We start from the raw sequence: 18,355 nt of genomic DNA, 5'->3' as shown, positions 1-18,355 counted from the left end.
TCTGGAAGTCTTGCTGTCTTGACTTTTGGTGCCCACAATTTTCCGTGGACCGGTACTGGCTTGGAGGCCATAATTTTTATTTTGAGAAATGCTACATGTATTTACAAACCTTTACAAATGGAGATTTACAAACTGAGGTGGAGTCTATGTGGCATTTTGACGTCATTCTTGGTTTTTTTTTTTTTTTTTTTTTTTTTAAAAAAAAACTTCATTGTTCTTTGTAGAAAGCATCGAGCCTCTCTGTCGCCCTATCTCTTCCCCGTCGTCGGGCGGCCGGTCCTCCAGCGGGAGCTCGCCGGTGGTCGCCGAGGCTCTCTGTCTCCGGATCTCTGTGGCTGTGGCCGTTCTCCCCTCTCGCCAGCCCAAGAAATCCAGCACGCCGACCGTTCTCCCTTTCACCGGCCGTTATCCCCTCTCCCGAGCTCCAGTCGCAGCCGTCCATGGCCTTCGAGAATGGACGCGCCTCGGATCCAAAGCCCCCCCCGGGTGGGTTGCCGACCCGATCCCCTCGCCCTTTACCATCTCTGTCGGTGCTTTCACCGGAGAGGGTGGCAGATGCGCGCGATAGGGCTAGCTCGGTGGATGGTGGCAAGGCACAGATCGGCGAAGTGGGCTTTTGCAGTGCTGCCGGCGTCCTTGCCGTGGGTCGACGCCACAGGGAGGTGGCGCAGAGTTTGGTAGCTCCGCGATCTGGCTGATGCCGGTGCAGTGGTGCTTTGGATTTGGATTTTCAGTTGGGGGTGGGTTTGTTTCTGGGTATTTGAGTGGATGAGTATTATGGTAGTTGTAATTTGCTGTTTTCCGGTGGGTTAGGTGCCTGTGTCTTCTGATTGGGTGGGTTTCTTGCAATAGGCTGGACTGTGGTAGTGGGAGGATGGAGATGGTGGGTTTCCGGCCGGTGTGCTTAGTTGAACCAGACTCCATCCTACCTGTCTATGTTTTTTAATTGATGAAACACCAATCTTACTTGGAATCCTACGTGTCTAAGTTTTTTAATTGATAAAATGCCACATAGGCTCCACCTCAGTTTATAAGTCTCTCTTTGTAAAGATTTCTAAGTACCTCTAGCATTTCTCTTTTATTTTTAGGACCCGGATATATTTGATATTAATTTATTCAACCTTATAAATGAGGATGCAAATATTTGGTGTTGAAATAAATAAGACTCTCCAACCAATTGGGGGTTGTTGAGACGTACGATGGCAATAAAGAGGTGTCGCACATCCTGATTCCAAAAAGTCTTCCTTTCACATTTTAGTTTTATGTGAACGAGTGAATCATATTAAAGAGGCTTGATATTGACCGGCACAAAAAACGAGTAGTATAAATACAAGTGCAAGAAGAAGAGTGGATGCATCAACAGTAAGAAAAAAAAAAAAAAAAAAAAAAAAAAAAAAAAAAAAGATAGAGAGATATAAACGTCCCTGAGTGTTGGCAACTAATCAAAGGAAGAATTTAGTGCTATATATATATCAAGCAATACAAGCTTTTCTTGCAAGCCAAATTTGCAGGTTCTTACTTTCTAGCTCCTTTCACTTTATTATATACTTTTTCATAAAAAAGTTTTTTAGATCCAGTTGAGCTTGTTACTACATTGATCAGAATAGAATTCATTGTTAAAAACTAATAAAATACATTCAAGTATTCACAAGTTCTGAAGAAATAATATAAATTTTCATTTGTTAATTATTTCAATATATTCATAAAATAATATCAAAATTATATGTATATAAATACTTTGCAACATTAAGATTGATTAGAGATGAATATTATCAGTATATCATGTATATACTTGGTTGAGGTACAACAATTTTGATTTCTTTGAAGTTTTTCATGCAATTGCGCACAGGAGGTTTCCCATGATATATGTTAACCTCAAGATAGAGCTGCCTAGCGAATTTTACTTGTTTGTTCCAATATATCGTCTATATTATATTATAGAACAACAAATCTTTCAAATAAACATCTTTTAATTTTGGCAAGCTACACTTAGCCCTTCCAATTTACCCCACATTTGTGATGTTTTTCAAACCTTGGAAAGTTATAATCGACATCCTTGATCTGCCTAACTCTTTCACTTCGTCATTTTCATTAGAATTTTTGTTAAATTTGACAAAAAAGGTGTCACATATGATGCATCTTACTTAAATTGTCCATTAAATTCTTGAAAATGGATTTATTAGATAGTAAAAATGATATATTCACCTTTTGGGAGGGAAAATCATATATTTGTACCGTTGGTTTTCTCAAATGCTCTTACGTACACTCATCTACTAATTAGATGTTGCTACTAAATAATAATAAGATATGAATTAATGATCTACCTATTCAAGCTTGTTTGTCTTCAACACTCATCCTTAATTGGTGCAAGATTTAATGATTGCTGACCTCATTTCTCACATTATTTCTTCTAACTATCCCACCTAGCTTCTTTCTCTTCGAAGACTAAGAAGATTAACAGAAATGTTAACTTCTGTATTCATCATATGACTTAGTTGGCTACAGCCTCACTTACTTTACTTCTCCCTCCTTAATCCCTTTTGTAGTGGAAAAGATCCGTCTCTCCTTTCCTTGTAATGTTTTCTACCTTTGTTAGTTCTTGGCTGTTTCCTTTAGAAATGTACTTACAAAAAAAAAAAAAAAAAAAGAGGCTATTTAATATTCACATATAAGGAGACTCTTTCAACCATTCTTATCCTTTCTCTTATCAATTACTATACTTAGGTAAAAGATAAATAAATAAATAAACTTTGGACCAGAAGTATTGTCTTAAATTTTATATATTTACTTTTATGATAAAGTATACATACTAATTATCTCAAGCTAACATTCAATTTGAAATGTCCCTCTCGAATTATAGATTACATCAATGTCCCTTATTCTCTGGCTCCAAACTACTAAAAATTTGCAACGTACACTTTTTGTCCCGCAAAAAGGCAAAAATTACCCTAAAATTTTTTAATAAGACAAAATACCACTATAAATTCGGGAAAAAAATATTTAAATTTTAAAAAATAAAAAATAAATAAGTGGAAGAGGGTGGGGCAAAAAATTGCTAAATTATACATATTAACTTTGAGGCTTAAATTCAAATCTAATTATAACAAATTGGGAAGGATTGAATACGAAAATTTATGACTTTATAAGCTTTCTACTGATCAATTTAAATTTTGACTATTGTGAGAAATGCTCCCTAAATATCAAGAGCCAAGAAATGAAAGCTATTTAGTTTTTAAATGCTATTTCGTTATTTGATCGCTGATGTGGCCTTCTGTCTTCATCACTACTGTGCTTATATTTGTTCTTGTCTTCTATGATCTTCATAACTACACTTTCATGCTCAGGTCTTCTCCATCCCTTTTCAATTTCACAAACTCATCACTACTATGCTGATTGGACGTTTGATGTGCCATGTCGTTACAATGTTTGACGAAATTTGGACGTAAGTACTTTTTGGATTTATTAGATGGGAAGTGCTAGAATTCCCACCCCCATCCCACCCCAATCCCACCAACCCTAAGTGTAAAAAGTTGAAAATTGATTTATTAAATAAAAAAATTAAAACACTTAGAATTGGTGGGATTGGAGTGGGATGGGGGTGGGAATTCTAGCATTTTCCTTATTAGATATATACAAATGCATTACCTGTAATAATTTTTGAAACCGTTGTGACCATTTAATAATGTGCCTTACCACATATACTAAAAAAGATATTAACCCTAACAAATTAAATAAAACAAATATGCATAAAACACTCTAAACAAACACAGTAAAAAATAATTAAAAAATAAAAAATCACTTTTATAATTATGTCACATCAAAATGTTTTTTTAAAAAATAAAATAAAAAAAAGCATAAACTCATTTTATTTTATTTTTTATTTTCTTTTCGTTTTCTTGAAAGTCCAATATATATACATAATGCGTTACTTGTATTAAAAGAAATTCAAAACAAGGATTTATTAGGTTAAAGATACTTCTATTAGTTCTATATTTTGCAAAAAGAAGAATTATCAATTTCTTGTAAGAGATTAAATTGTGAAAGCTTCATTACGTAGAAAAAGAAAAAGAATTCAAATCTAAGCAGATATAAGTCTATCTTTCATATTTAATGTTCGATTCTCTAGTAATTAAGGCAGGGTGGCTCACAAAAATTAGAAAAAGAAAAGAAAAAAAAGGTGGTTCACATTAATGGTTCACATTATGTATAAAAAGGTTAACACTAACGCTTGCAGTTGCACTAGTGTTGCACATAATTAATGTGTACGATATGAAAATGTACATATTGACCTCCCATCACTGGAAACACGGACTTAATGTTCATAGTTTTTAGGAGTGGTTTTTTCATCACTTGTTTGGCCAAATAGGTTAATTCGATCACTATCTCTTTTATTTATATATATATATATATATATATATATATTTGTTTTATTATAAATAATACTTCTTGTAATATTATTGGTGTTGATATGATCAGTTTAAATATTTATATTAAAATTTTAGATGAAAATTAAGTGCAGATACCTATTTATGTTTTTCACATACGACAAAAACTTTCTAGCCACAAAAATTAAGTGCAGATACATTTTCTACTTGTATTTATTATCTCATGAGAGATATTAAGAGGCCTGATATTGACAGGCACAAACCACGAAGAGTTAGTCATTGACATACCACAAATCGATGAACCTGCAAGGTGGCCTGAGTGTTGCATCTACAGGGTTCCCAACAAACTTCGGCAAGTAAAGAAAGAAGCCTACACTCGTAAGTTAGTTTCAATTGGCCCATTTCATCACGATCTTGAAGAATTGAAGGGTATGAAAAAGCAAAAATTGATATTTTCAGGATTTCTGTTCTCGGACTGGGAAGAGCCCGAAGGATCTTGTAAGCATCATTGAAAAAAAAGAAAGAAAAAATCCACCGTTACTATTCAGAGACCTTTGACCAACTCGACAGAAAAAAGTTTGTGGAAATAATTATATTGGATGCTATCTTTATCATTGAGCTCTTCCTGAGGAATCATGAATGCGAAAAACATGAACGCGAAAAATCTGATTATATATTAAGCAACGCATGGCTAGAATCGCACATAAAGCAGGACTTGATATTACTGGAGAATCAGCTTCCCTTTAAGTTTCTCCAAATATTATATAAGTCTGCCTTAAATGGAGAAGAAGAAAGAACCTTTCTTCAGCTTGCCTGTGAGTTCTTCTTCTCCAATAAGCATCGAATACCCATGACAATGGAGGCAGAAATTAAACATTTCACTGATTTGCAAAGAACATTTTACTCTCCTACGAACCCAAAACCTTATTCCAAACCTGCCAAACCTCTAATATATACAGCCACTAAGCTGTGCGAGACAGGATTGGAATTTGAAGCATTAGTTGAGCCAGATTTTTCAAAGATATCCTTACTTGACATAGATTTCGCTAAGGATAAGCGCTTGGAGCGCTGTCCATGCTTCAATCTCTCATGGCTCTTCTCTTGTTTACCATGTTTGAAATCCCTTCGCTGCTCTAAGAGTGTGCAATGTATCTTGAAAGTCCCACAGCTTGTGATTAACGACCAAACAGAAGCTCTTTTTCGAAACCTCATAGCCTTTGAGCAATGTCATTATCCATCCAACACATACATCTGCAATTATGTTGTGTTATTGGATTATCTTATCACCACTAAAGAAGATGTGCGTTTGCTAGTTGAAAAAAAGGTGATTGTCAACAAGCGTGGTAGCAGCAAAGCAGTGACTACACTGATCAACACACTTTGCCATGAGATTGTTGAATGTAAATCCTGTTACCACGATCTCCATCAACAGCTCAATGAGCACTGTGATAACTCATGGAATCGTCTCATAGCAACCTTGACAAGTGTATATTTTCGTGATTTTTGGAGAGGCACAGCAACTTTTGTTGGATTTTTTGTCATTGCTATCAGTGTCGGGAACTTCGTCAGGCCTTTTGTCATGAAGGTTTGAAACATCTGTGCTCTAGTGTTTCTTGGATAGGATCTAAGCTTTATAATCCTTTTTAGCTTGTGACATGCTCTAGTCTTAATTGGTTTTACCAAGCATTTTCATTTGCAAGTTTCTCGCATTGTTTTAGAATCCATAGTGTCTGTATTTCAGGAATTAGAATTCCATGATGTGTTATTAGCACTATATGGAATTGGGAGGTTCAAATTACGTGCTTGAATGAAATATATGAAATGAATCCAGAGAGAGATGAGGTGGCGAATGAATGGGTGGCCTGTCGATAATGGCAGAGCCACTAAGGGGCTTGAGGGGGCCCAAGCCCCCAAAGTTTTCCAAAAAAAATAAATAAATAAATAAATTATCCTTAATTTTTTTTATTTTTTCTAATTTTAGCCCTTCCAATTTTATTTTATTTTATTTTATTTATTTTTTTTTTTTTTCAATTTGAACCCCAAGTTGGGAAGGCCGGCTCTGCCCCGCCTATGGAGGTGATAATGGGGCAGTGGCGGATCCAGGAATCTATCTTAGTAGGAGCGGAATTAAAATAATAAAATATAATGATAAATAATTTTTTTTTTGTTCTTTTTATATTCTATATTTTTATTATAATACATTAAGGTATGGTACTTACAATTCAAAATATAAATTATAACATAATATATGTATCACAAAAATTGTAGCTATCAAACTTCATAAATATATGCCAAATTGATATATCAGACTAACATGGCAGACTAATGGCCTAATGGTACGTACTCTAATGATATTCTAATAAAATTATTAGCATATTCCGAAAGCTATTAATATAACAAATCAACAAACAATGTCTTAAAAAAAAGAACAAATAATAACAAATAACGTTTCTGAGAGTGACAAAAATTCTACTGAAACTTGTCACTTGGCCAGTTGGCCCAATCCCAAAGTATAAAGAAAAATATTTGTGTTCTTGACTTCTAATGGTTGTCTTTTCTATGCAGGAGTTCTAAAGTTTCTCCAAGATGGAGAGATAAATGTATTTTTTTTTTTTTTGTTGTTTCACAAAATTGTTCCGTTCGACCGTTCCTCTTCTTGAGCAAGTGAGCATTTAATGATTGTTGTTGGTTTTTTTATTTTATTTTTTATAAAATTTTCTTTGACGGTTGGTTTTTCCATGTAAATGTAGTTTTTTTTTTCCTTCTATTATCAGCAGGGGCGGGCATAGCATCAACATTTTCTTTTCTTCTTTTTAATTTAATTTTTTTTTAAATATCTGTAAAAAAAAAAAATTCTAAGAAATTTAGGGGGGCGGGCAGGCCCCTTTGTCTCCGCCGGTGTAATGGGGTGGAGAATTAGATCCAAATTCGTTGGCGCTTCTTTTGTAAGCAGAGAGAAAGCTCAGTAGGGACATCCAAACAAAAAATAAAAGATCTCATAAAAAATGAAAAAGGACACTTGTTAAAAAAAAACGAAAAGATTTTCCCAAATTGTTAAAAAAAAAAAAGCATTTACACCTTTATATATTAAAATAAATGCGCTGTCCATCCAAACCACTTTTTTCACGAAAAAGTGAAACTCGGCATTACTTTGGAAATATAAAGTTAAGAGAGTTACCATCAGTCCATTTTAGTTTATAGATAGTTAAGTGGTTTGGACAGTTGGACTGATTTTGGAAAAAGAAAAAGGAAAAAGAAATAATAATAATAATAAAAAAAAAAAAAAAAAAAAAAAAAAAGTGGTTTGGATTGAAGCGTTGATAGATGCCACTTACTCATTTTCTTTTTGTAAGTATATATGTTTTTCCCTTAAAAAATAAAAAGGTATATATGTTTTTTGTTTTTAAAGTTGGCCCTCGAATCCGTTAATTTTTTTTTTTAAGCCCACTGACTCGTTAAAAGAAAGAGTGATTAGTTTAACCTTTTACTGCCGGCATGTGGTTCACAAACAGTTAAAAAAATAAAAATGTTATTGAAACGATACGTTTAATAAATAGACATATTGTCATAGTCTTCTTCCTCTTTTTCATCTAACATAAACTTAAAAGCTTGAAACATTATAACTATTGCAAAAGAACAAAAAGAAAACAAGTCTGAGCGTTGTTTGAGTCATTTTCCTTGATGTCTAATGAGTGTGTTGATTGCCCCTATCCGTGGTTGAGGGTGAAAAATCGGAGTTTTTAGTGTAGTAAAAAAGAGAATTGGACGTTGAGAAAGGATATTTGACCTCTCTCGAACTCCTCTAAGAACTAAAGGACGTGAGAGGCATGAGCTTATCTGCCCTTCCAACCAACCACCTCCACCTCCCATTACATTTACATGGGAAAGATGGACTTAATTATGTAGTAATATTAGAGATAATAATAATAATAAAAAAAATACACGCAATCAATTTCAGCCTTCAGGTCTTCATTACTGTTGATAGTCTTTTTTTTTTTTTTTTTTTGATAACTTTCTTGATCTTCCCAATGATATATAGTTTAAAATAGTGATAAAAAAAATAAAAAGCGTGATGTTTTGTGCAATAAAAAAAATAAAAAATAAAAAATAAAAAAATCATTATTATCAAGTGGCAATTAGCTTAATAGATTCAGTTTCTTTTAATGTATAATGCTTTCCGTCTAAAAATGTTTTTAAAAACAATTATTTTTCAAGAAAATTTTTTCGCTTGAATTTTTTTTCGATATTGGTGCATATGGAAAATAATTTTTTTTTTTCAATATTATTAACTTATAAAAACCAATTTTTATTTACAACATAAATATTAATATAATTTTTTTTTTGAAAAATAAATTAACCTAAAAATTTGAGTTCCGGTAGTGGTTTGGCAAAGTTCCGGCTGTGATCCGTTGGTGTTCCGGTAGCTGTCCGGCAAACTCCAGTAATTTCAGAATGAGAAGTTTAAACTCGAAAAATGATTTACAGTTTTAAAAAAGGAAAATCATTAATGGAAATTAAAGATTTTCGGTCAAAGAAAAAATGTTTTCAGTTGACTATTATTTTCCATCGCACCAAATACTAAAAAATATGGGAAAAAATATTTTTCAAAAATTATTATATGCCGAAATAACGGAGCCTTAAAAGTATAAAAATTGGCTAAATTTTTTTTGTTGTAAGCAACAAAAAAAAAAAAAAAAAAATTGCTCCATAAGTCGCAATCCCACATATGCAGCTAAACCAAAATTATTATCAAATTGCTCCATCCCTGAGTCCATGACAAAATTCAAAAATAAAATGGGAAAACTTTACTTACAACCTCAGAGTATATATAAGCGGTTTTGCAATCTTAATTTCGAAATTTAAAAATTTGTAATTTGGATGTCTCATGATTCATTCCCTTTTAATTTCACCAATTTTTTGTTAAAATGCCCATTTGTTTTAAGAAAAAGAAAAAGAAAAAAAAGAGTAAAAATTAAAAAATGCCTTGAACTCACCCACACCCAGGGCTAGCAAAATGGGTTCGGGGTTAAACCTGACATGACATAGTTGAACCATTTAGCTTATGACCCAATCCATTTTTATTTATTTATTTTTTATTTGCCACTAGCAGAAAGACCAATTTGCTACAAAATGAATAAAGAACCTAGCTAGCAAGGGATGCTGCAGGACTTGGGGTTAATGAGTGATCACTCTTGAGATCAACCTTCTAGCATGCTGCAAGAAGGTTCTCTTGCCAAAGACCAAAAAAAAAAAAAAAGAATAAAGACCAAAAAAAAGAAAAAACTTGAATTTCTATAATTTTAGCGAAATAAATAACTCAAGCCCAATCAGATTGCAAAGCGAGCTTCTCTCTCTCTCTCTCTCTCTCTCTCTCTAGCTGTGCTGTTACTTATTTTCCAAACTGCTTCTTCTTCTTCTTTTTTGGGGAGGTTATTGTGTGTAGTAGTGTAGAATATTTGTGATGCATAACCATTTTTTTTTTTTAAAAAAAAAAAAACGAGTTGACCCATTTATGACTCGAACTCGTTTAACCTAAACTCAAACTTTATAAGTTTGTTCGTATTTGTGTCTGATTCACAGGTCATGTCAAAAAAATGTCAATCCTACTCACATGTACAACTTTATCGTGGGTCTAGACTGTTCTACACCGTCTATATGAAATAGCCCATGGCCACCACAATATATAGTTAGGAGGTTGTGCAGGCTTACTCATCTAAAAGAAGAAGACAAAAAAAAAAAAAAAAAATGATGAAAAAATGCTTAGGACAGTGTTATTTCAATCCCAACCACATTTGTTTTGTTTGCATCTCATATTAATTTTGATTGATCTTTTATGAGACAAGAACACTGCATGCCTGGCCTAATGAAGACATCAGTCACATCACCATTTCCCTTCTTTCAATACGTAGGACCATTCCCATTTATTTCAATACTCCACACAAATATAAAAACAAAAAATTGTAAACTTCCCAAAACTGTGTCAGTTAATTCATTCAGCCTCATAAATGCCTCATAAATGAGGATGCAAATATTTGGTGTTGAAATAAATAAGACTCTCCAACCAAGTCTTCCTCATTTATGAGACGTACGATGGCAATAAAGAGCTAGCTGTCGCATATTCTGATTCCAAAAAGTCTTCCATTGATCACATTTTAGTTTTATGTGAAACGAATGAATATCATCCCCACCAAGGATCGAATCGCTCAGTCTATTGTATCTTCTCAACGGGATTCTTCCTACTCTTTATGTTCTGCTTCAACAGATTCGCAGCTTCATCTTTTTTTCTCATGCCCTAGCGCGGGTTATTTGGAGAAATTCTTTCTGGCCATTGGATATTACGGCCCTCTGTATCTCTGAAATTTCTGATTGGCTCAATGTAATTCTGCATCCGGGAACAATAGGTATTCCACCTGATGATTTTCATCTTTTTCAGATTTTTGCAATGGTAGCTTGTGATCGTATCTGGCACTCTCGTAACAAAGCACATCATGATGGTTGGACTCCGAATGCTTTATCAATCTCAGCTGAAGTCAACCGTGCATCTCACACTCACTTCCGGGCTTGGTCAAAAATAAAATTTCTCCTACTCGTCAGATTTGGACTAAGCCTGCTCCTCTATGCTTCAAAATTAATTATGATACAGCTATCCGTAGGAATTTCTCTGCTCAGGCTGCTGTTTGTCGAGACTCTACGGATGCTATTATTCAAGCACTGACAAGAATCAGTCCTTTATGCACCCCCTTGTATGGAGAAGCAACCGCAGCTCTTCTTGCAGCTACTTTGTGCTCTTCTATGGGACTGTCCCATGTAATTTTTGAAGGTGATTCTTTAACTGTTAACCTCGCCATTAATAATCCTACGATTACGCAAGACTGGTGTATCTCATCCGTCATATCGGAGTTTCTTTCCACTATTTCACCCACTACTAGATGGTCTGCTAGTAACATCAACCGAAGTGCAAACTTCTGTGCCCACTATGTGGCTGATTGGGCCGCGACTAGATTTACCTCTAGCTGCATTCCCACCTCTGTTTCGTCATTTAGTTTGCTCATTCCTCCCTGTTTTGGAATGGATTTTTCTTTCTCTTTTAATGTTCCTTGAACTTTTCTTGTAATTTGTTATTGTTGTACTTTAAAAAAAAAAAAAAAAAAAAAATTGAATCAAAGGGTCGACCAACTTGTTCCTCCGTACAGAGTGACGTGAGATATGCATATATATATATATATATATATATACATCACTCAAATGAAGCATATTACGTCATTTTACATGGGAAGGATGGACTTAATTGTAAGTAGTAATTTTAGAGAGTGAAAAAAGAAAATACACACAATTTCAGGTCTCTATTAGTAGTGTTTATATTTAATTTTTTTCTTTTTCGATTTTTCTGAATCTCTCTTAATTTACCTTTTGCCTGGACTTCATATATTTTTTTCATGAACAAGGTATAAAATAATTGATATAATTTTATGTAGTAAGGACATCTTGTTTCTATTATGTGAAAGCTCAAAACAATTGAAAAGGGATCGATATTTTGGTGCTTTGTGATTTGGAAAATATATAAAACCAGTAACCTAGATGTAATTGTGTGTTTGGAGTATAAAAATTAGTTACCTAGAAACTCTTTGTAGTAAGTAAACTATTTCATGGCCAATTAGAGTGGCCGAATTACTACAATCTTGCTAATTTTGGGTAGCTCGGCCACTTTCTTAAAAGTCTTTTCTTTTTTTTCATTGTTTTTTCTTTTTCTTTTTATATTTGTATTTTTACAAATTTTTGTTATTTTCTATTTTGTAAATGACATTTGTTGCAATTAATATAATTAGTGTTTATCGATGTGACACACAATCGTTTTTATTAAAATTTTAGATGAAAGTTAGGTGCATTGACCTATTTGTGCTTTTAGTCAATTTTTATACCCTTTATATGAAGCTAATTGCATCTTACTAAAATTTTAGTGACTAATTTTATATTTTTGGCCCTATTTATGTCATTGGAAGAGAGAATAAAAGAGGCCTGATATTAATAGGCACAACAAACCACAAGTATTATAAATACCAGTGCAAGAAGAAGAGTGGATGCATCATCGGTAAGAAAAAAGAGAGAGAAACCCTGAGTGTTGGCAACTAATTAGAGGAAGAATTTAGTGCTATATATCCACCAATACAAGCTTTTTTTGCAACCCAAATTTGCAGGTTCTCACTTTCTAGCTCCTTTCAATTTATTATATGCTTTTTCATTAAAAAGTTTTTAGATCTAGTTGAGTTTGTTAATACATTATATTGATCATTATAGAATTCATTGTTAAAAAATAATAAAATACATTCAGGTGCTACTCACTAGTTCACAAAAAATAATATAAATATTAATTTGTTATTTCAATATATATATTTTAACAAGTTATTTCAATATATATATTATAAAATATTAAGATTGATTAGAGATGAATTTTATCAGTATATACTTAATTGGCTGAGGTACAAAATTTTTGTTTTCTTTGAAGTGATTCATGCCATTGCAGGAGATTTCCTATGATATATATATCCCATGCACCCAGTGTATGTGATGTGTCGTTTAGTATGTACTGTACGTGTTATCCTAAAGATAGAGTTGCCAAGCCATTTGCGTAGTTTAATTTATTCCAATTGTACGTCTGCATTATACTATATATAGAACAATAAATCTATCTTATTTGGAAAACTACACTTACCCCTTCCAGCTTACTCTATATTTGTGATGTTTTATAAATTTTTAAAAGTTAATTATAATCGATCACCTTTTACTAATATTTGTGATGGTATATTTTTATTTTTTTTATTTTTTTTTTATTTTTTATCTATAAACTTATAATGGATAATTTTAGCCACGTGAAGGTCACATGACTTATTTCCCGTCATGTTAATGGAAAATGCTGATAGAGAGTGCAAAGTAAAAGGACTTGGTAATTTGAAGAGGTAGATAAGATTATAACTTTTTAAAGTTTGTGAGTGATTGCAAATAAGGTGTAAGTTTAAGTGGGCTAAGTGCAATTTCCTTTTTATTTTATCCTCAAAATACATATATATATATATATATATATATATATATATATATATATATGATCTATGATCCGTATATAGAATGTTTACATAATCTATCTCAGAATTTATATGGCATATTATATGTGCATAACTCAAGCATGTCAATTCACTTTTGTATATATTTAAGATTCTTACAAATTACAAATGAAAATTAAATCACAATGAGAAAAAAAAAAAAATTGATTTTATAAAGATATATTTGTCTTATTGAAACTTTTTTAGAGTTATTTTTATCTTTTTGTTGGTTTTAGGGGACACTTTGTTGTCTTTTTGTCTATTTTTGTCATTCTGAACTACCAACCATTTTAAAAAAAGCCCCAACAAGTGTGACACATTGATACATTAAACTACCATTTTGTTGCAAATAAGTCATTTTCTTTTGTCATTCTTCTTATTTTCTTTATTAAAAGAAAAAATTGTTTAGTGATGTTTTAAAGCTTAACCGTTTTATGACGTTTGTTAAACATCGTTAAATATGGGATTTGTACAAAATTTTTCATTCGCGACATTTATTGTTCAAACGACGCCAAATTGTGTCATTTGGGACTAAACGTCACTAAATTTTTAGATTCGCTTGAATAGAAACGAAACTATAATATAATTTCGAAAGGAAAAAAAAAAAAAAAAATCTAAAACCTAACTCTTTAATTAAATTTAATACGCCAAATCCCTTTTAAAAATTTATATCCCTTAATTTCTTTCTTTACTATAAATCTCTCAATTATTTATTTATCTACCTTTCTTTTTCTTTTTCTATTTATTTATTTTTTTCTTTTCCCTTTACGTTTCTCCCTTCTTCTCTCCCCCTCTCACAAACACGTTCAGGTTCTCTCTTCTATATCCTTTTTCTTTTTTCTTCTTTTTTTTTTTTTTTTCTTCTTCTTCTTCTTCTTTTTTTTTCTTACTTCTTTCTTTTCCTCTTCTTCTTCTCCACGCCTCATTTCTTCTTCTGCAACCTCACCCTTCTCTCAAACTTACTCTCCTAATCATCCCATTTCTCTCTCTAGACTCATTTTCTCACTCTAATATTTTTATCCACTAATCTCTATCAAATTACCCAATTGCACTCATCACAACCCAACCTTCCTCTCTAGTACTAAATATCATACCTATTCGGTCAATCACCCATACAAAAACAAATCAACCCACAATCAAAACTCTAAAGACAGTCTAAATGTAATGATCCCACTTCCTTTTGGTTCCTCTCTCGATCTCTTACAAGAAGAGAGGTGTGAAGAAAAAGAAAGAAAATGTGTCCATTTTTATAAACGAGTGATCGAGGGAGTTTGGATAAGAATCTTTTTTGTCATCTATATATATATATATATATTAATAAAATTAGTGACATTTGTTGTTCGAACGACATTAATTTAAAATTAGTATTGCTTTATTTTGGTGTCGCTACTAGGAAAAGAAACTTGAGGGCTCGAAAAGATCATGGCCTACCCCCTAGCTGGTGAAGAATTTATCATTAACATTCCACGAGACTTACCCCTAATTGACATTCCATTGGAACTGCCTGCTGTGGATTGGCCGGAATGCTGTATCTATAGGGTTCCCAAGTTGCTGCGCAAGGTAAATGAAGATGCCTACACCCCTAAGCTAATCTCAATAGGCCCTTTTCATCACGACCGAAAAGAATTGAGGGATATGGATATGCACAAACTAAGATATTTTAAGAATTTCTTGGATCGAACTGGGAAGAGCCAGGAAGATCTTCGAAAGATCATTGAAGACGATGAAAAAAAAAATTCGTCTTTGCTATTCAGAAGACTGTGACCTCGATGGTAGAGATTTTGTAAAAATGATTCTATTGGATGCCATATTTATAATTGAGCTCTTCTTAGAGGTTAGAGACCAAAAAGAAAGAGAAGATGAAGAAAAGCGTCAAGAGGAAAGTCAAAAAAGAGAAAGAAGAAGAAGAAGAAGAGGAGGTTAAAAAAAAAAGAGAATATGAAGAAAAGGGTCAGAGCCAGAGGAAAGTCGAAGAAGAAGATTATATTCTGCGTAAAATATGGCTGGCAAATGGTATATATTATGACTTGCTATTACTTGAGAATCAGCTTCCTTTTTTTGTTCTTGAGAAATTATATATGTTCGCTTGCAAGGACTATTCGAGTTGCAACCATCGTGAAGAAGGAAAGCGAATTGCAGAACACAAAAAGGACCTGAAGAAAAAGGATGCTCCCTTTGTCAAGCTTTTCTGCAATTACTTTACTTACTATGATCAAAAGCGAAAGTCCATCGGTGAGGAAGTAATTGAAGAACCCATCGGTGAGGAAGTAATTGCAGATCCCAACGGTGAAGAAGTAACCGAAAGACGCATCGGTGAGGAAGTAAGACATTTCACAGATGTGCTGAGATATTTGTTCTGTCCACCATACATGGAAGAGGACTGGAAGAGTGAAAAAGGATTAGGATGTCAGGATTCTTGCAAAAAAAACAAAAAAAAGAACTCTGGTACTCAATTTTGTGCCACAAAGCTTGACGATGCAGGATTGAAATTTAAAGTTACATATGATACATGCTTAGGTAACATAACACTCCCTGGGTGCTTGGGACGCTATCCGGGCTTCGGTATCTCATGCCTCTTTGCTTGCTTACCATGCTTGATCTGTATGATATGCTTTCCATCCTTGACATGCTTACTTGGGTGCTTTGGATGCCCCATGCATATCTTGGAAGTCCCGCAACTTGTCATAGACTACGGTACTGAAGCTATTTTCCGAAATCTCATGGCCCTGGAGCAGTGTCATTATCCATCTAAAACTTACATCTGCAGTTATGTTTTGCTATTGGACCGTCTTATTGACACCGAAAAAGATGTGGATTTGCTTGTTGATAAGAAGGTCATTGCTAACCACCTCGGTAGCAACACTGAAGTGACTGCTCTAATTAACAAACTCGGAGATCAGATTGTGGCAACTACACCCTCTTATTTCGATCATATTGCTCAAAAGCTTAATGACCACTATGATTTTCCTTTGAACCATTTCTTGGCAACCTTGAAAAGAGAGTATTTCACCAATGTTTTTAGAGGCACAACAACTATTATTGGTCTTATTGTTCTGGGTTTCACTCTTTGGAATTTCGTAAGGCCTTTTGTCGCGAAGACTTGAAGTATGTATGGCTTAGTGTTTGTTGGAGTGCTTTGCTTTTAGTTGCAATGGATGCATGCATATGGCATTTGAACTATTTAATCCTATTTAGCTTGTGAGATATCCTCCCCGTCTTATGTAGTACATGGCTTGTAATCTTCAACTTTGTAAGTGGTTTATGATATTTCAGCAATAAAAATTGTGTGAAGTTGGTGTGTTTGAGCATCCGTTGAGTGTATATTTCAGCCAATAGAGTTCTATATATGCTCTGTACATAATAGTTTGTTTTCAAATTAATCATTATTTTGTGGTCATAAAGTGATAGATCGACATCAATATCAACATATTTGTTTAATTGAATTATATGTGTAGATGGTTGTGATCCAGTGCATCGATCATTTTGTCCATTTTTGAAAGATATATGGTTCTTATAAATGTTCTTCTTATTTTATTTTCTCCAGGGAGCAATATATTCTTGAACCATATATATGAGATATATGGTAGCTAAACATTTCAGGATCGTCAGACAATGACATGCTTGGCTTGGAAAAGAAGTCTAAGCTAAACATTTCAGGACCGTCAGACAATAACATGCTTGGCTTAAGCCAAAGCATAGTCGTCGACTGCGATCCTGGTCGTTGCTGATAATCTGTGTGTATTTTTATTTTTATTTTTTTCTTTTTATAATGTTACATTTGGCCAAGTGTTGTAGTTTGTACTGATTCTGATCGAGAAATAGTCAGATAAGTGAGACATTTTGTGCATCATTGCATAATTATCTCATTACAACAAAATATGTGTTGACCAAATAGCTAGGATCATTGTATAGAAAATTCATCACACCAAAACTTTGTTCAAAACTTTTTAAGTTTTTTTTACAACATTCATAACTTAAAAAAACTTGGCATTAATAGCTAACATCATAAAACGTTTCAAAACATAAATAATCACCAAGGATGTGTCTCAAGACCTTGCCTTCATCATTCAAAGAGATCAAGATACTTAGATACATGATTCATATGATCTAACATCTGCTTAGATTTGATTTGTTTTTTGTTTCTCTAAGCAATATTAATGGAGTTCTCAGTTCTCACAATTTAATCCGTTGATAGTAATTGATGATTCTTCTTTTTACATGCAAGATATAAAAATATCAGTAAGCTAACAAATCAATTTTTTAATTTGTATTTCTTTTAATACATGTGACACAACAATAATTTTTTTTTTTTTTTTTTTTTAAAAAAACCAATATAGAAATATTAGCGACGACCATGCATATATTTTTTTTAAAAAAAATATAATTTTTGGATTTTATAATGCTTCAACTATTTACTCATATTTGAGAGCTCTGCGTTTGTTCTTGTATATATGTTCAACGTAATTAATGATTTACATCATAAATGAATATTTATACTAAGATTAGAATAACAATAATCTGTACAGCTCATATCCAGCTCACACTCCACGTCATCTAACAGTTTAACAAACTCTAGCTTAATAACCAAGCTTGTGCAAAATGTAAGACTGGTTTATGCATTACGTAGAAGAGACCACCTTGCTGACTTTAATTAGTGGCGCTTGAACTGTAAAACAACTCTAATTTGGAGTCCCAACCTTGTGATTTATAACATTTCAAAAGCGAAACTATTCAAATGATACTGAATGAATAGTATCGCCCTTTTTTTTTACCCCCGAAAAAAAACATTATTCACGCTAAATAGCAACATTTCTGGTGTTTGGCTTGTATGAAAAAATCACAACGGCGAAAAATCGCCAACGACCATTTGTGCCG

At 33.1% G+C, this 18,355-nt stretch overlaps 1 pseudogene; it reads left to right on the top strand.

Annotated features, from left to right (window-relative positions):
- The first annotated feature begins 440 nt into the window (after positions 1-440).
- Positions 441-6,168, top strand: LOC133879162 (UPF0481 protein At3g47200-like; annotated as a pseudogene).
- Positions 6,169-18,355: the final 12,187 nt, after the last annotated feature.

The sequence above is a fragment of the Alnus glutinosa genome, chromosome 10, assembly GCF_958979055.1.
Source record: "Alnus glutinosa chromosome 10, dhAlnGlut1.1, whole genome shotgun sequence".
NCBI lineage: Eukaryota > Viridiplantae > Streptophyta > Magnoliopsida > Fagales > Betulaceae > Alnus > Alnus glutinosa.
The sequence above is the reverse complement of the archived record's forward strand: the minus strand, read 5'-3'. Positions and strand labels throughout refer to the sequence as shown.